Source organism: Macaca thibetana, chromosome 4, assembly GCF_024542745.1.
Source record: "Macaca thibetana thibetana isolate TM-01 chromosome 4, ASM2454274v1, whole genome shotgun sequence".
NCBI lineage: Eukaryota > Metazoa > Chordata > Mammalia > Primates > Cercopithecidae > Macaca > Macaca thibetana.
The window spans coordinates 102,115,829-102,132,603 of NC_065581.1; the positions used below are offsets into that span (position 1 = coordinate 102,115,829).

Below are 16,775 nucleotides of genomic sequence, written 5' to 3' on the forward strand. Positions count from 1 at the left end.
TGGCGGATGCCTATAATCCCAGCTACTCAGAAGGCTGAGGCAGGAGAATTGCTTGAACCTGGGAGGCGGAGGTTGCAGTGAGCTGAGATCTTGCCATTGTACTCCAGCCTGGGTGACAGAGTGAGACTCCATCTCAAAACCAAAACAAAACAAAACAAAATTTTAAAAAATGTTTTGAAATATGTTATCTCATATGTTGTGTTTATGACAAAAGTTAAAAGCAGATGACTCCAAGTGATTCTTTCCAGATTAAACATGATTATACAACAGAACCATCAACCCCATATTGCCTCTGTACCTCTTAAAATTTAAAACCTCAAACATTTATTATTTCACATACATCTTTCAGTTTGTCAGGTGATTCTTCTGGTCTGGACTGGCTCATCTTATAGCTGGATGCTCTTGGACGGCTTTATTCACTTTTGTGGCAGTTGGCAAGCTGATTGGTCTAGGGGAATCTCAGCTGGGATGCTTCATCTTTGCTGCACGTGTTCTCTCATCCTCTAGTACTTCGGACTTCTTCACGTGGTAGTCTCAGGTTCCACACAGCAGCCAGCAAGCAAGCCCCAGTGCCCATGTAATTCTCAAGCCTGCACTTATATCTCATTTGCTAATGTCCTATTGTCCAAAACAAGCCACAGAGAAACTCAGAGTTGGTGTGGGAGGAGGTTACCCAAGAGCCTGGAAACAAGCAGAGGAATTATCGCAACCAATTTTGCATAGAATCTACCCTAAACTCGGGAGATAAATTTACTTTCATTACACTTGTATCTAGGATTGGCTCTAGTTATCAGGTTTGTCATTTTCTTGTACACTGTTTCTTCAACTTTCAAATTGTATTAAAGTTGTAAGATTACTGAAAAGTTAAGTCTTCTCTTAGAGGTAAGTATTTTAATTTTTTATATTCCTGTTAATTTCAGGAACAGAGCATCTTGTTTGAATCTAAGAGCTATTAAGATACACTGCACATATTTCAGGTAGGAATCATTAATGAACATATTGGCATAATCAATTACCATATTCAACACTGTAGCAGTCACCAGTAAATGAGGTTGTGCTGTAGTAATAATATATAATAATAAATACATCAGTAGCATGAACAACAAATTTTAAATCTCATTTTTTTTTTTTTGAGATGGAGTCTCACTCTGTCACCCAGGCTGGAGTGCAGTGGCATAACCTCAGCTCACTGCAACCTCTGCCTCCCAGGTTCAAGCAATTCTCCTGCCTCAGCCTCCCGAGTAGCTGGGACTACAGGTGCACACTACTACACCTGGCTAATTTTTGTATTTTTAGTAGAGCCAGGATTTCACCATGTTAGCCAGGCTGGTCTTGAACTCCTGACCTCAGGTGATCTGCCCACCTTGGCCTCTCAAAGTGTTGGGATTGCAGATATGAGCCACTGTGCCTGGCCAAATCTTGTTCTTATCACATGTCAATTTTATGTTGACCGGGGACTCTCTATAGTCCTCAAGACTCAGGCTGATGGAGGCCACCATCTGGAAAGTTGCTGGTCACTGCATCAGGGAAGATACTGAGGGTTCTTACACTGGCAATATGTTCTGGCCCACAAGAAGCATGTGCCACTTCCATCTATAACCCATTGCGTAGAACTGGTACATGGCCCTGCCCAACTGCACATAAGATTTCTGTTTATCAGAAGAGATGTGGATGTGAGTATCAGAAGTATCTTCTATAGTCCACCATTCTTGTCACCACAAGCCCATGTCTCTTCTTCTCAGATGTAGAATCAATAACCACTTCCCCAAAAAAGATAATCTAAAAATCTCAACTAGCTATGGCATGCAGCTCAAAATTCTGGATTTCTTAGTGATTCACAGTGATCCTCTCGTCAGGCCCAAATGTGAATTCCCTTGATTCCACTACGTATCGCCCAAAGGGATGAAATATCTGCTTCCCACTTCCTGAACCACATCCAATATATAATTGCAGAACTGGGACTGTAATCAACTCTCCCATTCTGAAAGGGAGAAAAATGGGAGACACACAGTAGTCACTGGTCTAAAGCAATTCTGGAATCCTGCTAGATAGATGTTGTGAGGCCCTCCTGACCAAGGTGTGGGAAATCTTCCATGATTAGGTCATGACTTTGCTCTTTAAGAGGAGCTCCTTTGTTTGTTGTTCTCCACAGCCTTTGCTCCTCCCCATTCCCAACTCAACCGCCCCAGATTCTTCCTTTTCTGTTACCTCTTTAGTGACACCTGAAGTGGTTGTTGGAAAATATGCCTTCCTTGGAAGCTGCACATGTTTCTCAAGCCTTTTCCTGCCCAAAGACTCTTATGAGCCTAAGAGTAGTTCTAAGTCTAGAGCAGCTTCATACAATTTTAGACCAACTAGTAATTTCTCTGGCAGTATTAACTCTCCCCAAATATAGGTTTTGTTTTTTTTTTCCTATATGATAACAAACTAGTTACTGGCTTCATGTGCCATTAATAACATCCATAGTTTATTTTGGTTTTGATTAGTTCCCCTCCCCATAAATCTCCCTGGCTCCTAGCTCTGTCTTAGCTCTGCCTGGCCACCTCTCCAAATCCCTTAGTCTCTCTGTCAGAGAGAACATATTGGCATAATCAATTACCATATTCAACACTGTAGCAGTCACCAGTAAATGAGGTTGTGCTGTAGTAATAATATATAATAATAAATACATCAGTAGCATGAACAACAAATTTTAAATCTCATTTTTTTTTGAGATGGAGTCTCACTCTGTCACCCAGTCTCACTCTGTCACCCACCTCTATGTCAGACAGGTGCTGACATATGTATAGACTCCTAACCAATCAGTTATCACAGCCCTACTCGGAGAATTCTTAGACATTGACTCCAGAGTACTGACAGAAGTAGATGAGGAAAAGCATGGACATAAGAGAAATTGAACCTAGGAGAGACAGATAAATGAAATGCAGATAAGAGGGAATATCCTGTAACTGCAAAGCAGTATGACAGGTTTCTTAGGATGCAAAGGCAGCTCTGAAAGCTAGTCCAAAAAAGGAGTGTCAGAGATATTCAAAGCAGATAGTGCTGGAATAAATGTATTAAGAAGTAGATCACATTTATTCTGATCAACAAATTCAGGTATATTTGTGGAAAAGAGCCATCTGATTATCTGTAGCACTTTATATTAAAATGCTAAAATCTTAAGATGACTGGTCAGGCATGGTGGCTCATGTCTGTAATCCCAGCACTTTGGGAGGCTGAGGTGGGTGGATCACCTGAGGTCGGGAGTTTGAGACCAGTCTGACCAACATAGAGAAACCCCATCTCTACTAAAAATACAAAAATTAGTTGGGTGTGATAGAGCATGCCTGTAATCCCAGCTACTCGGGAGGCTGAGGCAGGAGAATCACTTGAACCCGGGAGGTGGAGGTTGCGGTGAGCCGAGATGGCACCATTGCACTCCAGCCTGGGCCACAAGTGCAAAACTCATCTCCAAAAACAAAAGAAAAAAAAAAAAAGATGACTGGTAAAGGGAACACAGGAACACTAGCACAGGGCTGACTGCAAGCCACAATGATGATGCAGAACTTAAGTTTGACTCTTGGATTTAGAATCTGTCTGAGCACTATATGCATTGCATGTCTTCACCCTGAAATAAAAACAGCAACCAATGTGTATTGAGAGCTTACTATTAATATATGCCAAGCATCTGCCCATTTTATACATGTGAATGTTGAGATTTGAAGAGGTAAAATGATTTGCTAAAGGTCACTGGCCATATTACATAAACAAGCCAAGACTCAAATCTAAGTCTGTCTGTGAAATCAGGGATCTTTATACTATATTCTGCAGCATTTCAAAGTCTCTAAGGCTTTTTGACATAACCAGGCAATAATGTGGTGAAGAGCCAACATATCCAATTCAGTGCAAGTACAATTGGTTAATGCACTGTTATGACCAGTCCAAGTCAGAGTTAAAAAAAAAAATCTGTTATGTTATTGAGATGACAACTTGAGAAAGTGAAGAAACTTGGTGGCTTTTAAATACAGATACCAGTCACCTTATTTCTACATTTTAAGTTTAGCACAGGAACATTTACATTAAAATGCAGGGTGGCCAAATAGAGCCCTTGGGTCAGTTTCTAGAATAAACATTAGAATAGTGTGAAGGGCTGCTACAAAGTGTCTTTAAAGAGACCTACTGGTAGTAGGTTTGGTGGCTTAGGCCTGTAGACCCTGCTACTTGGGAGATGAAGGCAGGAGGATTGCTTGAGGCCAGGAGTTCCATACTAGCCCAACTCTAGAATAACTTTCATTGATTGTTGTGTTGCTGCTTTAAAGAAAGTTCTGAATATTTTTTCATAGCTATTGTCTTCTCCAGATTGCTCTACCCCTGATTTCTACAGCAATCAGTCAATCTCAAGTAGGAAGGCCACGAAGGCCAAGCCATTCATAATCACACAATTCTCTCTGCCTCTTTTTTTAGAAGTACAGTTTACCATTGATGTGAGCACTGGCACTCCTAGAGGAGAGTTGTTACCTGATCCTCACACATTCTCTAAGTCAGTGGTTCTTAACCTCCTGTGGGTTATGGATATCTTTGAGAGTGTGATGAACGTTGTGAACTCTCATCCCAGTAAAAGTGTACACTCAAACACACTTACAACATTTGGAGTAAGAAGTCCCTTGAAGACCATTTCTAAACTTGGTATCTTTGGATCTAGTTAAAAACTTTTGTGCATGTCATCTTCCCTTCATGGAATCTTAAAAGAGGAAGATCAGACAGAAGATATATTCAGAGACAGAAGGAAACCAAAATATGCCACCCCAAAATATACTTCTATGGCATATTTTAAGACGGCTATTCAGAGGGGCTACAGACCACAGAAATAGCTCCCTAAAAGCTGTCATTCTGTGGGGAAATCTACATTAGTGAAATAAACAGCAGCTACAGTCTTTCTCAGGGGTCCCCTTATCCAGACCTAGGAAAGATTGACTCCAGGAAAAGGAGACCAAATGTCCTAACACTTTTAAATGCCTAACAGAAAAATTTTTTTACCACAGATTACCATTTTTTTCTTTCTAAAGGCTGCTACCTTTGAGGCTTCATCCGCAAAACAAGACAGCCTTTGCTCACCATGCCTTTCCTCCCCTCTCCCTCCCATAAGCTGTTGCCATACTCCAAGCCTCTATTCCTTTCTGTATGCTACACAGACTTTAATCATCTGGCTCTTCTGTGAGTCTCAAACTTCATGTGGTTCCTGTGCCTATGCACGTAATACATTTAGATTGGTTTTTCTCCTGTTAATCTGTCTTTTGTCAATTCATTTCAGCAGACTTAGACCTGAATCTTCAGAGGGAAAGTCTCAACTTCCCTACCAGACCAAAAGCCAGCATTTGGTGCACTCTTAAATTTGTAATTCCTGGGAATCAAGCCTCAAGAATTTCAGCATTGAGTAGACGCAATAAATCAAGAAGTACAACCTGAGATCATGATCATCCCTTGCTGCTTTTCTGCCTCTTAACAGCTGCATAATTTGGAAAAGCCTCACCTGTAGAAGAGTTTAGCAGTCACACTAAGATGTTTGTTGTGATCATTAAATAAAAGAACACATGTGAAGCACTTATATCAGACTTCAGATAGGAATTATATAAATGTTAGATATTATTAGTGACATTATTTAATTATTTTTGAGACAGAGTCTCACTCTGTTGCCAGGCTGGAGTGCAGTGGCATGATCTTGGCTCACTGCAACCTCCGCCTCCCAGGTTCAAGTGATTTTCCCACCTCAGCCTCCCGAGTAGATGGGACTACAGGCATGTGCCACCACGCCCAGCTATTTGTTGTATTTTTAGTAGAGACAGGGTTTCACAATGTTGGCCAGGATGGTCTCACTCTCTTGACCTCGTGATCCACCCACCTTGGCCTCCCAAAGTGCTGGGATTACAGGCGTGAGCTACCATGCCTGGCCCGACATTATTACTTTAATTCTATTTCTATTGAATTATTGTTTATGGCAGCAGAATGCTTGTATCAATATAATTTTACCCTGTACTCTTTCTGTTCTTATTATGCTCATAAGCAATAGCAAAGGAGGATTAAGGCTGCTCACTGTCCCTGGCATCCAGTATGTGTCTGTGGCCATACTGATAGGAGGCTCAAAGCCAGAAGCCTCCAAGAAGTGGGATGAGTGCAGAAGACAATCCAATGAGAAAAGGGAAACATATAATTACAATTTTATTTTTAAAATCTCATTTTTTAATTGCATGTCAATGACTGATGATGGAATAAATTTTTTCTTTTTTTAAGAGAAAGAGTTTTGCTCTGTTGCTGAGGCTGGAGGGCAGTGGCACATGCCTAGCTCACTGCAGCCTTGAACTCCGGGGCTCAAGCAATCCTCCTGCCTCAGCCTCCCAAGTAACTAGGGATGTATGTGCGCACCACCTCACCCAGCTAATTAAATTTTTTTTGTTTTGTAAACATAGAGTCTCACTATGTTGCCCAGGCTGATCTCAATCTCCTGGCCTCAATTGATCTTCCTGCCTTGGCCTCCCAGAGTGCTGGGATTACATGTGTGAACCACTGCACCTGGCCAGGATGAAATGTTTTTAAAATAGAAAAGGGCCATGAGAGCACTAATTTAAATAAACCATTTAATAAGTGTTAGAATTATTTAATTATGAAATTAATGAAAAGTTTGAATAACAGTATACTTTTTTAAACTTCAAAATTTTAGCAAAATATAGGAATAAAGGAAGAGATATAAGCAAAGTTAAGATTAAAATCTGAGGATTTAAGAGATCTGTGGAATGGAGGAAGAATATGTAAGAGTAAGAATACATACACATATGAATATATATATAAGAACATATATGTATACTTTTATATATATATATATTTTTAGATGGAGTTTCCCCCTTGTTGCCCAGGCTGGAGTGCAATGGCATGATCTTGGCCCACTGCAACCTCTGTCTCCTGGGTTCAAGCAATTCTTCTGCCTCAGTCTCCAAGTAGCTGGGATTACAGGCACCAGCCACCATGCCCGGCTAATTTTATTTGTATTTATTTATTTTTTTTAGTAGAGACGGGGTTTCACCATGTTGGCCAGGCTGGTCTTGAACTCCGGACCCCAGGTGATCTACCCGCCTCAGCCTCCCAAAGTGCTAGGTATGAGCTGCTGCGCCCGGCTGTAAGAATATGTAAATTTTTTATAGGTATAAATGAACAAATGGTTGTTGAGGTGTTCCCTTACTTGTGAATTAAAAACCTGAAACAAAAATATGTCAGACTGAAGAAGCCCTAGAGCACAGAGAATACTGCGTTGAGCATCAGGTGATTTGAATTTGAACACTAGTTCTTTTACTTAAAAGCCCACTTATCTCACTTAAGATTACCAGTTTTCACATCTATAAAATGGGGCTAATAAATCATTTTATGCCTTGAAGGCTTGAGATAATTTGATGAAAGCCATGCAAATATTTAATCTATTCTACAACTATTTATCGTTGCCAGAGAAAATAAGGAAAACAACTGCCCTCATGGGGCTAAATTATTATTATATTGTAATATACAAAAATGATACTAATGTACCTACATTAAGTCTTGGATCTTAATTGTCCAGAAGTGGGGATAAACATCCTATGAATTTGTACTTTTTCTGTTCTGATTATGCCTTAAGCAATAGCAGAGCAGGATTAGGGCTGCTCACTGTCCCTGACCTCCAGCCTATGTTTGTGGCCACAGTGATAGGATGGCCAAAGCCTCCAAATGGGATAAGCATAGAAGATAATCCAATGAAGAATGGGAGACACATAATTACAATTTTAAAAATCTCATTCTTTTAAATTTCTACTTGTACATGTTTGTATACAATCTATAAATAAATATACATAATTGAAGGTGATGGGGTTCACAGCATTCTACCCTAAAGTATGGTGCGTTGGTGCAACTGAATATTTTAAGCTGAAGGAATTTGAGAAATGCAGATGTTAGAACTGTCTGACCTTGCCCTGCTTCCCTGAGGCGGGTCATAAGACCCTCACATGAGAGGTGCCCTTCCTATACACGGAGGAAGGGGGCATCTTTATCTCTGAAGATGGAGGCACCCTGAGGGGAATCCAAACAAACAGAACACACGAAATTTCTCCCAGTTTACCACTGTTAGCTCAGATCTTTTTGTCCTATCACATTTTCCCAAGACTCTCCACCCCTCAACAAACCTACTATAAAAATGCTTAGGTGGAATTATTTCTCCAGTTCTTCATTATCTTATAAAGGCTCCTGCATCATTTGTTAGTCTAATTTACAGGGCTCTGGCTAATGAACCTAAGAAGGATGGAAGGATAAGATATTTTATCTCCTCGACAGAAGTGTGGGCATAACACTTTTTAAAAAAAAACTGATAGTGGTGTGAGATAAAAACCTTTACACCATGGCTCTAATAATTTAAAATACAGCTTTAAAAATTTTAAATAAAAATTAAAAAATGAACAATGATTTTTTTCAGAAGTTGGAGGTGGATAAAGAAGTTTGATTTTAAAAAGCTGGGTTTTGTAGATTCATGTATGACTGAACTGTAATAATAAATAGTCTTTCTGCCAAGGATTCTTTTTTTCCAGTCCACATACTTGGCAAGACCATCTATTCAAAGGAGGCTTTACTGTCTGTTTCTAGCACCTACCTTAAAGCTCTGAATTACATAGATTCTCCCCAGAGCCTAGAATATTTAGTCATTAACAATTTAAAAATAACACTTTAAGGATACCTCTTATGAAATTTCATAAATTTTGATTATTGAGAGAACATTTAAATGTGAAAATGTGCAAACATAGATAAAACTAGAGAGACTAGTACAATGCCAGATATCCATTACCCAGATAACAGTTACCAAGATTTTGCCACATTTGCTTCATCTATCCATTTTTTTTGAGGTTATCTATTCTAGCAATTGAGTTTTCAAAATACAGGTTTTTAAAGGCACTGTTCCTAGAAGTAGCATCAATAGTTTTTCATAACCTTATTGTTCTTACTAAATTTTTAAAAATAAGTTGTACATTCACATGGCTGAAAAATCAGAACTATGTAACATACTGTTCCCACACCTACTTCCATCCATTCTGATCTCCCTATCTGCCCACAATAGGCAATCGTTTAGTTTCTTATATATCTTTCTGAATGTTTCTGTATATAAATATATTACATAATTATTATAAGTATATAAATAAGTATAACATATATTCTGATTATCCCCTTCCTTTCTCATACAAAAGCAGCATATGTGATGTTTGGCATGCAGCTTCCTGTACTTAACAATGTATTGTGGAGCTCTTCCCATATAAATACACAGAAAGATTTTACATCTCGATGTACCATTGTTTATTTATTCAGCCCTTGTAGGTGGACACGTAGGTTATTTCCATTCTTTTGCTATTATAAAAATCAATCCAGGTATACACATCATTTGCTATTATGTGTATAAGATGCGCTTATATCTGTAGGATAATTTCCCAGGAAAGGGATTGCTAAGTCGTAGAGTATATTTTAAATTCTGAGAGATTTCGACTTCACCAAATTTTCCTCTCTAAATGTTGTGCCCCCTTGGTACTCCCACCAGCAATGTATCCAAGTATGGGTTTACCTAGAGCCTCACCAAAAAATTATTTTAAAACTTTAAATCTGTATTTTAACACAGTGTGTCGTCAAACTTTAGGATTTTTGCCAGTTCAATAGGCAAACACAAGTGTGTCACAATTTTTATGAGTTATTATTATTTTTCTTGAGATGGAGTCTTGCTCTGTCACCGGGCTGGAATGCAGTGGCGCAATCTCAGCTCACTGCAGTCTCTGCCTCCCGGGTTCAAGCGATTTTCCCGCCTCAGCCCCCGGAGTAGCTGGGACTACAGAAGCCCGCCACCATGCCGGGCTAATGTTTGTATTTTTAGTAGACATGGGGTTTCACCATGTTGGCCAGCTGGTATCGAACTCCTGACCTCAGATCATCCACCCACCTTGGTCTCCCAAAGTGCTGGGATTACAGGAGTGAGCCACCGCACGTAGCCAACAATTTTTATGAATGTGAAACTTCCCGTTCATTTTTAATTTTCCTCTTCTGTACACAAGGGAGTGCTCAATAGATATCATATAATTTGGGTGACAGTGCTTGCTTTATTAACTTTTAATGTTGAAAATAATTTATATTTGTGATAGGTATGTAGCAGTCTAAAACAAGCTTTCGTGACTGATTTCTTTTACTATGATAAATGCAAAAAATCTGTGCCATGCGCAGCAAGTCAGTTCTCTGCAGAATGATACTAATTTTTCAGTGAAGAAGCAAACTCATCCACTTCTAACAATGATTCTTGTTATGGGTTGAACTGCGTCCCTCCAAAAAGATGTCGAAGTCCTACCCCCCAGTCTCTGTAAATGTGGACTTACTTAAAAAATCATTAGGGTGGGTCCTAATCTGACTGGCGCCTGAAAAGGAAAAATTGGGGCATGGGGACAGATAAGTAGAGAGGGAAGACAATGTGATGACACAAGCAGCAGCCATTTACAAGCTAAGGAATGCCCGAGTCTACCAGAAGCCAGGAGAGACGCATGGCACAGATTCTCATCACAGTCCAGAATCGACACGGAAGCCTTCAGATCTGTGAGACGTTAATTTTTGTTGTTTCAGCTATCCTAGAAAGCAAATACAATGCTATTCACCGTGTTGCCCAGGCTGGTCTGGAACTTCTGTGCTCAAGCGATCTGCCCATCTCGGTCTCCTTAAGTGCTGGGATTACAGGCGTGCGTCACGGCACCCGGCCAACCTTTTTAAATCTCTCTTTTTCTTTCTTCCATTTTAGGACGGGATCGTACTGTTGCCCAGGCTGAAGTGCAGTGGCGCAATCTTGGCTCACTGCAACCTCCGCCCCCGTGCTGGAGCGATCCTCCCACCTCAGCCTCCCCAATAGCTGGGACCACAGGCGTGCGGACCACGCCCAGCGAATATTTTGTAGCGAGCCAGGTCGCCATTTTCCGCAGGCTGGTCTTGAACTCCTGGGCTCAAGCGATTCGCCACGTCAGCCTCTGAAGAAGGTGCTGGGATTACGAGCATGAGCCACCGCCGCCAGGTCAGTTTATTTTTAAACTCTCTATTTCTTTCTTACTTTACTTTTTTTTTTAGATAGGATCTCACTCTGTCGCCCAGGCTGGAGTTCAGAGGCGCGATCTTAGCTTTCTGGAACCTCTGCCTACGGGTCGGACGGGCGACCTCATCCTCTCCAATAGCCACAACCGCCGGCGCGCGCCACCACGCCCAGCTAATATTTTGTAGAGAAGCGGTGACCATTTTGCCCAGGCTGGGGTGCAGGGCCGCAGTGTCTGCTCGCTGCGGCCTCCGCCTCCCGGCTGTCTCCTGAGTACCAGCAGCTGGGACTACAGGCGCCCGCCACCAAGCCTGCCTGATTTTTTGTAGAGACGGTTTCACCATGCTGGTCAGTCTGGTCTCCAACTCCTGGGCTCAAGTGATCCGCTCGCCTCGACCTCCCAAAGTGCTGCGATTACAGGCGTGAGCCACCGCGCCCGGCCAACTCTATTTTTCAAATTGTTTTAACGTAGTATAATAAACATATAAGCCTAGTTTTTCAACATTATAACACTCAATACTTGTAATTCATAAGTAAAATGACACGATGCCTGGGGCTTGCTTCCATATACTCCAGTTGTAAAAAAAATAGAGGGTAAGAGAAATATGAAACACTGCATTTTATGTTTTCTAAAGGTCTTGCTAAGTATTTCCTTGAAACTATAATCAGGGTGCGTTCAGACACTACCATATTCTAGGAACCGTTGTAGGCATTGGAGATACTAAGAGTAAGAGCCTGTTCTCTTTGGGAATAATTATTAGATATATTCTAAAAGTAAAGCAGGCCAAGCACAGTGGTTCATGCCTGTAATCCCAGTGCTTTGGGAGGCCAAGGCCACAGGATATCTTGCCACCACAAGTTTGAGAATAGCCTGGGCAACAGAGCAAGAACCTGTCTCTACAAAAAAAAAAAAAAAAAAAATTAGGCATACAAAAACAAACAAAAAAAACCCCCAAAAACTTAGGCGCTCGTAGTCCCCGCCACTCAGGAGGTTGAAGACGATTCTCACTTGTGCCCAGGAGGTCGAAGCCGCAGTCAGCTAGGAAGGTGTTACTGTACACCAGCCTTCGCAACAGAGTGAGACCGGGTCTCTAAAAAAGGGGAGGTTGGAAATAAAGTAAAATAAATTATCACCATGGTCCCAGGTAGAAGGATTCACTTTTAGAAAGAAATTCCCAAGTTTCACTTTTAGAAGGAAATTGCCCCTGTCAGGCATGGTGGCTCACACCTGTAATCCCAGCACTTTGAAGGGCCAGGTGAGCAGACTGCTTGAGGCCAGAAGTTTCAGACCAGCGTGGGCAACATGGCGAAACTCCGTGTCTACTAAAAATATAAAAATTAGCTGGGCGTGGTAGCGCAGGCCTACCAGTAATTCCAGCTACTCAGGAGACTTAGGCATGAGAATCCCTTGAACCCAGAAGGTGGAGGCTGCAGTGAGCCAAGATTGCACTACTGCACTCAAGCCTGGGGGACATAGTGAGACCCTGTCTAAAGAAAAAAAAAAACACGCGAAAAGAAAAAGAAATCGCCAAGAGCCATACATAAACGATAAATTCCTTTGTTCTTATGGCTTTTCATTCATTTCTAATCATGCTAACATACTCCTTAATAAATGCTTAGCCTATCAATGTTCATCATCACCCCTTTCAGGTACCTTACATAAAGTAATACATTAAATATTATGATGTCCCATTTTTTTACTTGTGTCACAGCAGCATGACGGCATGATGGCAACTAGTTTGAAATCGAAAAGAAGGACGACCTCTTGAGTGCTGGGATACTAACCCTGGGTGGTGTTTTAATTTTTTATTTTCTGTTTACAATTCTTCTCAGGACTTTAAATAGGTACTGTATAAATATGCATCACACTTAAATGCTGAAAGGCTTACAAAATACCTAAAAACATAGCTATTAAAAAAAAACAGAGTTCATTCTATAAGTGCATTTGTAAGCTCTACTCATAAGTAAAAAACTACTATAATGCTTTAAAGTCAAAGCATATCACATTTCAGATGGTGATAATTAATTGCTGTTTTTCATTTCCAGTAATCTATGTCCACATCTTTTTCCTCTAAATTATATTTGGAATCATAGTATAAATTGATACAATGATTATAACTAAGGAATTGTATCTGAAAGAATCCTCTGTACTACTTAGCAAAGTAATGTAAGAGATACTTTACATACTTGCCAGTGAAAAAGCATCTTTAAAGTATGTGGTATTCACTCCACTAACCCAATGGAAAGTTGAGCAGCCATCCAGGGAATTTGCTGAAGGTGGTAGCCAATGTGGAAAATTCTTAGGAGGGGTCACAACAGGATTTTGCTTCTGATCAGTCTGTCTGCATTGATCTCATTCCCAGGCCAGAGATGCTTTTTTCTAGACTGTGGTTACCCTTGAGAGATAAATTGGTTTCTTAATCCTAATCCAGAAATTGGAAGGGAGAAATGCATCATCACACATCAACAGTTTGCAGATTTGCCTTTTAGTTATACAATAGTAGCCAGTGAACTGACCTTTATTAGTTATTTTCAAATGAAAGTGTTTTCATTTGAAAAGTTTTCCACTTTTGTTTTTATGTTCTATATTTTAAATTTTTGAACACATTTTTAGTTTGCTGAAATATTTAATCCCTTTAATCAGTTCCACAGAACAGTCCACATTACAAGGCTATACTCGATTTTTGTAGCTGGTCAGATAATGATTGACTAGTACTGTTTAGTTCTGAAAGTCTGATGAGAAACTACCCAAAGTATAAAAGAGAACTATAAAATTATCAGGTGGAAAATTATAGGAGAGAAAGCAGTGATACTTTGTGAACATATACCAAAATATCAATACTGTGTGTATATCACAGTATTTTGGGCCCCAGATCTTGTGGCTCTTTGAGTGATGATTATTAAGTTTGTATCATCCAATTTGACGTTGAGTATCTTATTGTTTAGGAAAAGGAACAGCTGACAGTAGGTTCCCCAAACTTCTGGCATTGTCTACGATGCTCACTGGATTCTGAAATACATGACTATTATTACCTTGAATTGTGCTGTTCGGAATGATGTCCAGGGCATCTGTAGTAAAAGAAAAGACCTGGGCTTCAGATATGATTTTGTTACCTTCTTACAGTTTTACCGCACCAAGGTGTCAGGTTGGGGAGCAAGGAGTAGCACCGTCCCGCCTCCCTCCAGTCACACCCCAGGGACGGCCATGTGAGCTTCCCTCCGGGACCGACGCTGCGCGCGGAGAGCCGGGAGTCACAGGCCCAGGCACTCGCAGCCTCCACTAGAACAAACGGCGGCGCGGCCGTGCGCGCCCGAGCCTGCGCGGGAACGCGCCTCGGGGGTTCGGGGGAGCCCGCGGTAAAGCTCCACCACGGCCGCGCGCGCCCGCCCGGCCCTGGAATGAATGGAAGGTTCAATCTCGCGCGCTCGGCGCCGGCAGCCAATGACGCGGCCGGGAGCGGCGGCGGGCAGGTGTGCGCGTGCCGCCGGCTGACGCAGGGCTCCAGTCGAACCGCCTGGTGCCGCCGCCGCGCCCCGCGCTCCCCCACCCGGCTCAGCCCCCTCCTCCCCGCGCCCCGCCACTCGCCGGGCTGCGGCGGCGGAGCGGTGGCGACAGCGGATTCTCCGCCCGGTGGCCGCGCGCGGCCCGGCTGTTCCGCGTCCCCTTGCCGGCTCACAATGTGCTGACCCTCCCGGCCACGCCGCGCGCCTCACAGGTCTCTCGACCTCCGCGCTCCCTCAGGAAGTGACAGACTCCAGGCCCCTTCCTCCGCCCAGTCCTCCGGGACTGAACGCCACACACGTCCTCACACCCTCTCCCCCTTTCACACCCAGGCTAGCGACGCGACCATGAGGCCCCGGAGGTAAGCAGCCGGTCCCGCGGCCGCGCGAGTGCGAGCGTGGCCGGGTGTGCGTGCGGGTGCGGACGCCGCTCGCGGTCCCGAGTCTGGCACGTGAGCAACGTCGAGGGGAGCTCCGTGCTGAGGAGCAGGAAGAAAAGAGGAGGCGCGAGCGCCTGGGAGGGGCGAGGACTGGGCACCGCGGGGAAGTGACAGGTCTCGCAGCAAGTTGCGGTTCGGGAGCCGGCGCGCAGCGTCTTTCCTTCGCCGGCCCTGATTTATTGCCCCGGTGCTGCCACTAAGACGCGGGCAGTCGATGTACTTCCGGGTTCACACCTTTCTCTCCCCGCTCCGTGCTGCTGGGTCGGCGCCCGGTATGGGCACCGCGTTGCCAGAGCGGCCGCCCGGGCTCGCCGCTGCGGTTGCTGCCGGGCGGCCAAAGCCGGCTTGGAGCAGGAGGGCGGGGCGGGGCAGGGCAGGGCGGGGGCGCAGGCCACTCGGGCGCGAGGGTGCGGCGCAGGCTGGGGTCCCGGCGGCGGGTCCTCGCGGCCGGTGCGGGCTCCTCTGGGACGCACGGGGCCGTGCCGCCAGGGGGCGTGCGCACCTCCCTTTCGCGCTCCGCAAACCGAGCTGCTTTGTACCGGGCAGGCGTCGGGGATCGTTTTTGCTTCGGTATCGGTGATGTAAATTCATGAATTAAAATTAAGGATTTTGAAAAGAACGGGGAAGAACGCACTTGGATTTAGGTTGTTTTTGAAAAGGAAAAACCAAAGAAGAAATGATACGTTTGCAGGAGCATTAACTGACTACTGACTGGAACATTGGATGCGGGTGCTTTATGAGGATTTGTACTCCAAAAACTTTTTTTAAAAATTGCACGTTGGTAAATATTGAGTGTTTTTGAGTAAAATCTAACAGTATGTATTTAGTGCCCTTATTGCGGAAATTTCTTAAATGTAAGTAATAGTAAGTCCGCCATTTTGAATTGTTTCATGTAACACAGAATGAAATCTTAGGTGCCTGTGTTTTCTTGAGTTCCCTCCAGTTCTTTGTGGATTTGTTTTCATCCGTAGGTTTTTAAGATTGCCAAGTATTACTGTTCATGGACCTAAATTCTCCACTGAAGATTTTTATACGTATTATTGTTAATGCAAGGGAAAAATAAATTATGCTCCTATTCTATTGTAGTTTTTTATTTCTCTGTCACAAGTACTATGGAAGTGAAAATTACACCTGACAACTAGTGTTAGAATGAATTTAAAACGTTTTACAACGTTGCTGGAAAAAATACGACGTAAAGTGATTTTTACTCTAATCAAGAAAATCTTAATGTTTCATTTTTTGGGTGCTAGTTATTACCATATTTACTTAGATGATAATGCAAAAGTGCTTTTTTAAAAAGCACATTTTTACGTCCAACAATAAGTACAAAACATCGCAGTTTTATGAAAGCTTTCAGGGAAATTTTAAAAGTTAAGGGTGAATTCTTGGAAATATATGCCAATTCGTATGATTTTAAAAATATAAAATTTGCTATGAAATTTATGCCATTTTTTTCTTCTGCTGTGAATTTGCATAGATTTTATAGAGGAGTCATGATAAATTAACAAAAGTGAATGTAATAATCAGTATTCCATTTTCAATAATAATTACACCCTTGTCCATCTTAGGGAAAGTTCTTGCTTCCCAAATTATTTGTCTTTGCAGTGTGCCTAATTTCCTACAGAGCTTTAGAAATGAAACTGATACAAGGCCTCTTCTAGCACTTAGTGGGAAAGGAGCTATATTATCAATGAATAAAAAAGTTTTATTTGACTTTTCCATCTTACAAGTAAGATCAGCTAATCTTT

At 42.4% G+C, this 16,775-nt stretch overlaps 1 long non-coding RNA gene across 3 annotated transcripts; it reads right to left on the reverse strand.

Moving 5' to 3' along the window:
- Positions 1 to 290: 290 nt before the first annotated feature.
- LOC126952330 (uncharacterized) lies at positions 291 to 15,005 on the reverse strand. Of its 3 annotated transcripts, XR_007724846.1 has the most exons (4): positions 14,917 to 15,005; positions 14,120 to 14,155; positions 13,274 to 13,509; positions 291 to 681 (listed from the first exon to the last, which is right to left on the reverse strand). It is a non-coding gene; the product is annotated as an uncharacterized LOC126952330 (long non-coding RNA). The 3 variants fall into 3 exon arrangements; XR_007724845.1 differs by lacking the exon at positions 14,917 to 15,005 and having other exon boundaries at positions 14,120 to 14,355; XR_007724844.1 differs by lacking the exons at positions 13,274 to 13,509; positions 14,120 to 14,155; positions 14,917 to 15,005 and adding an exon at positions 11,113 to 11,219.
- Between the last annotated feature and the right edge of the window lie 1,770 nt (positions 15,006 to 16,775).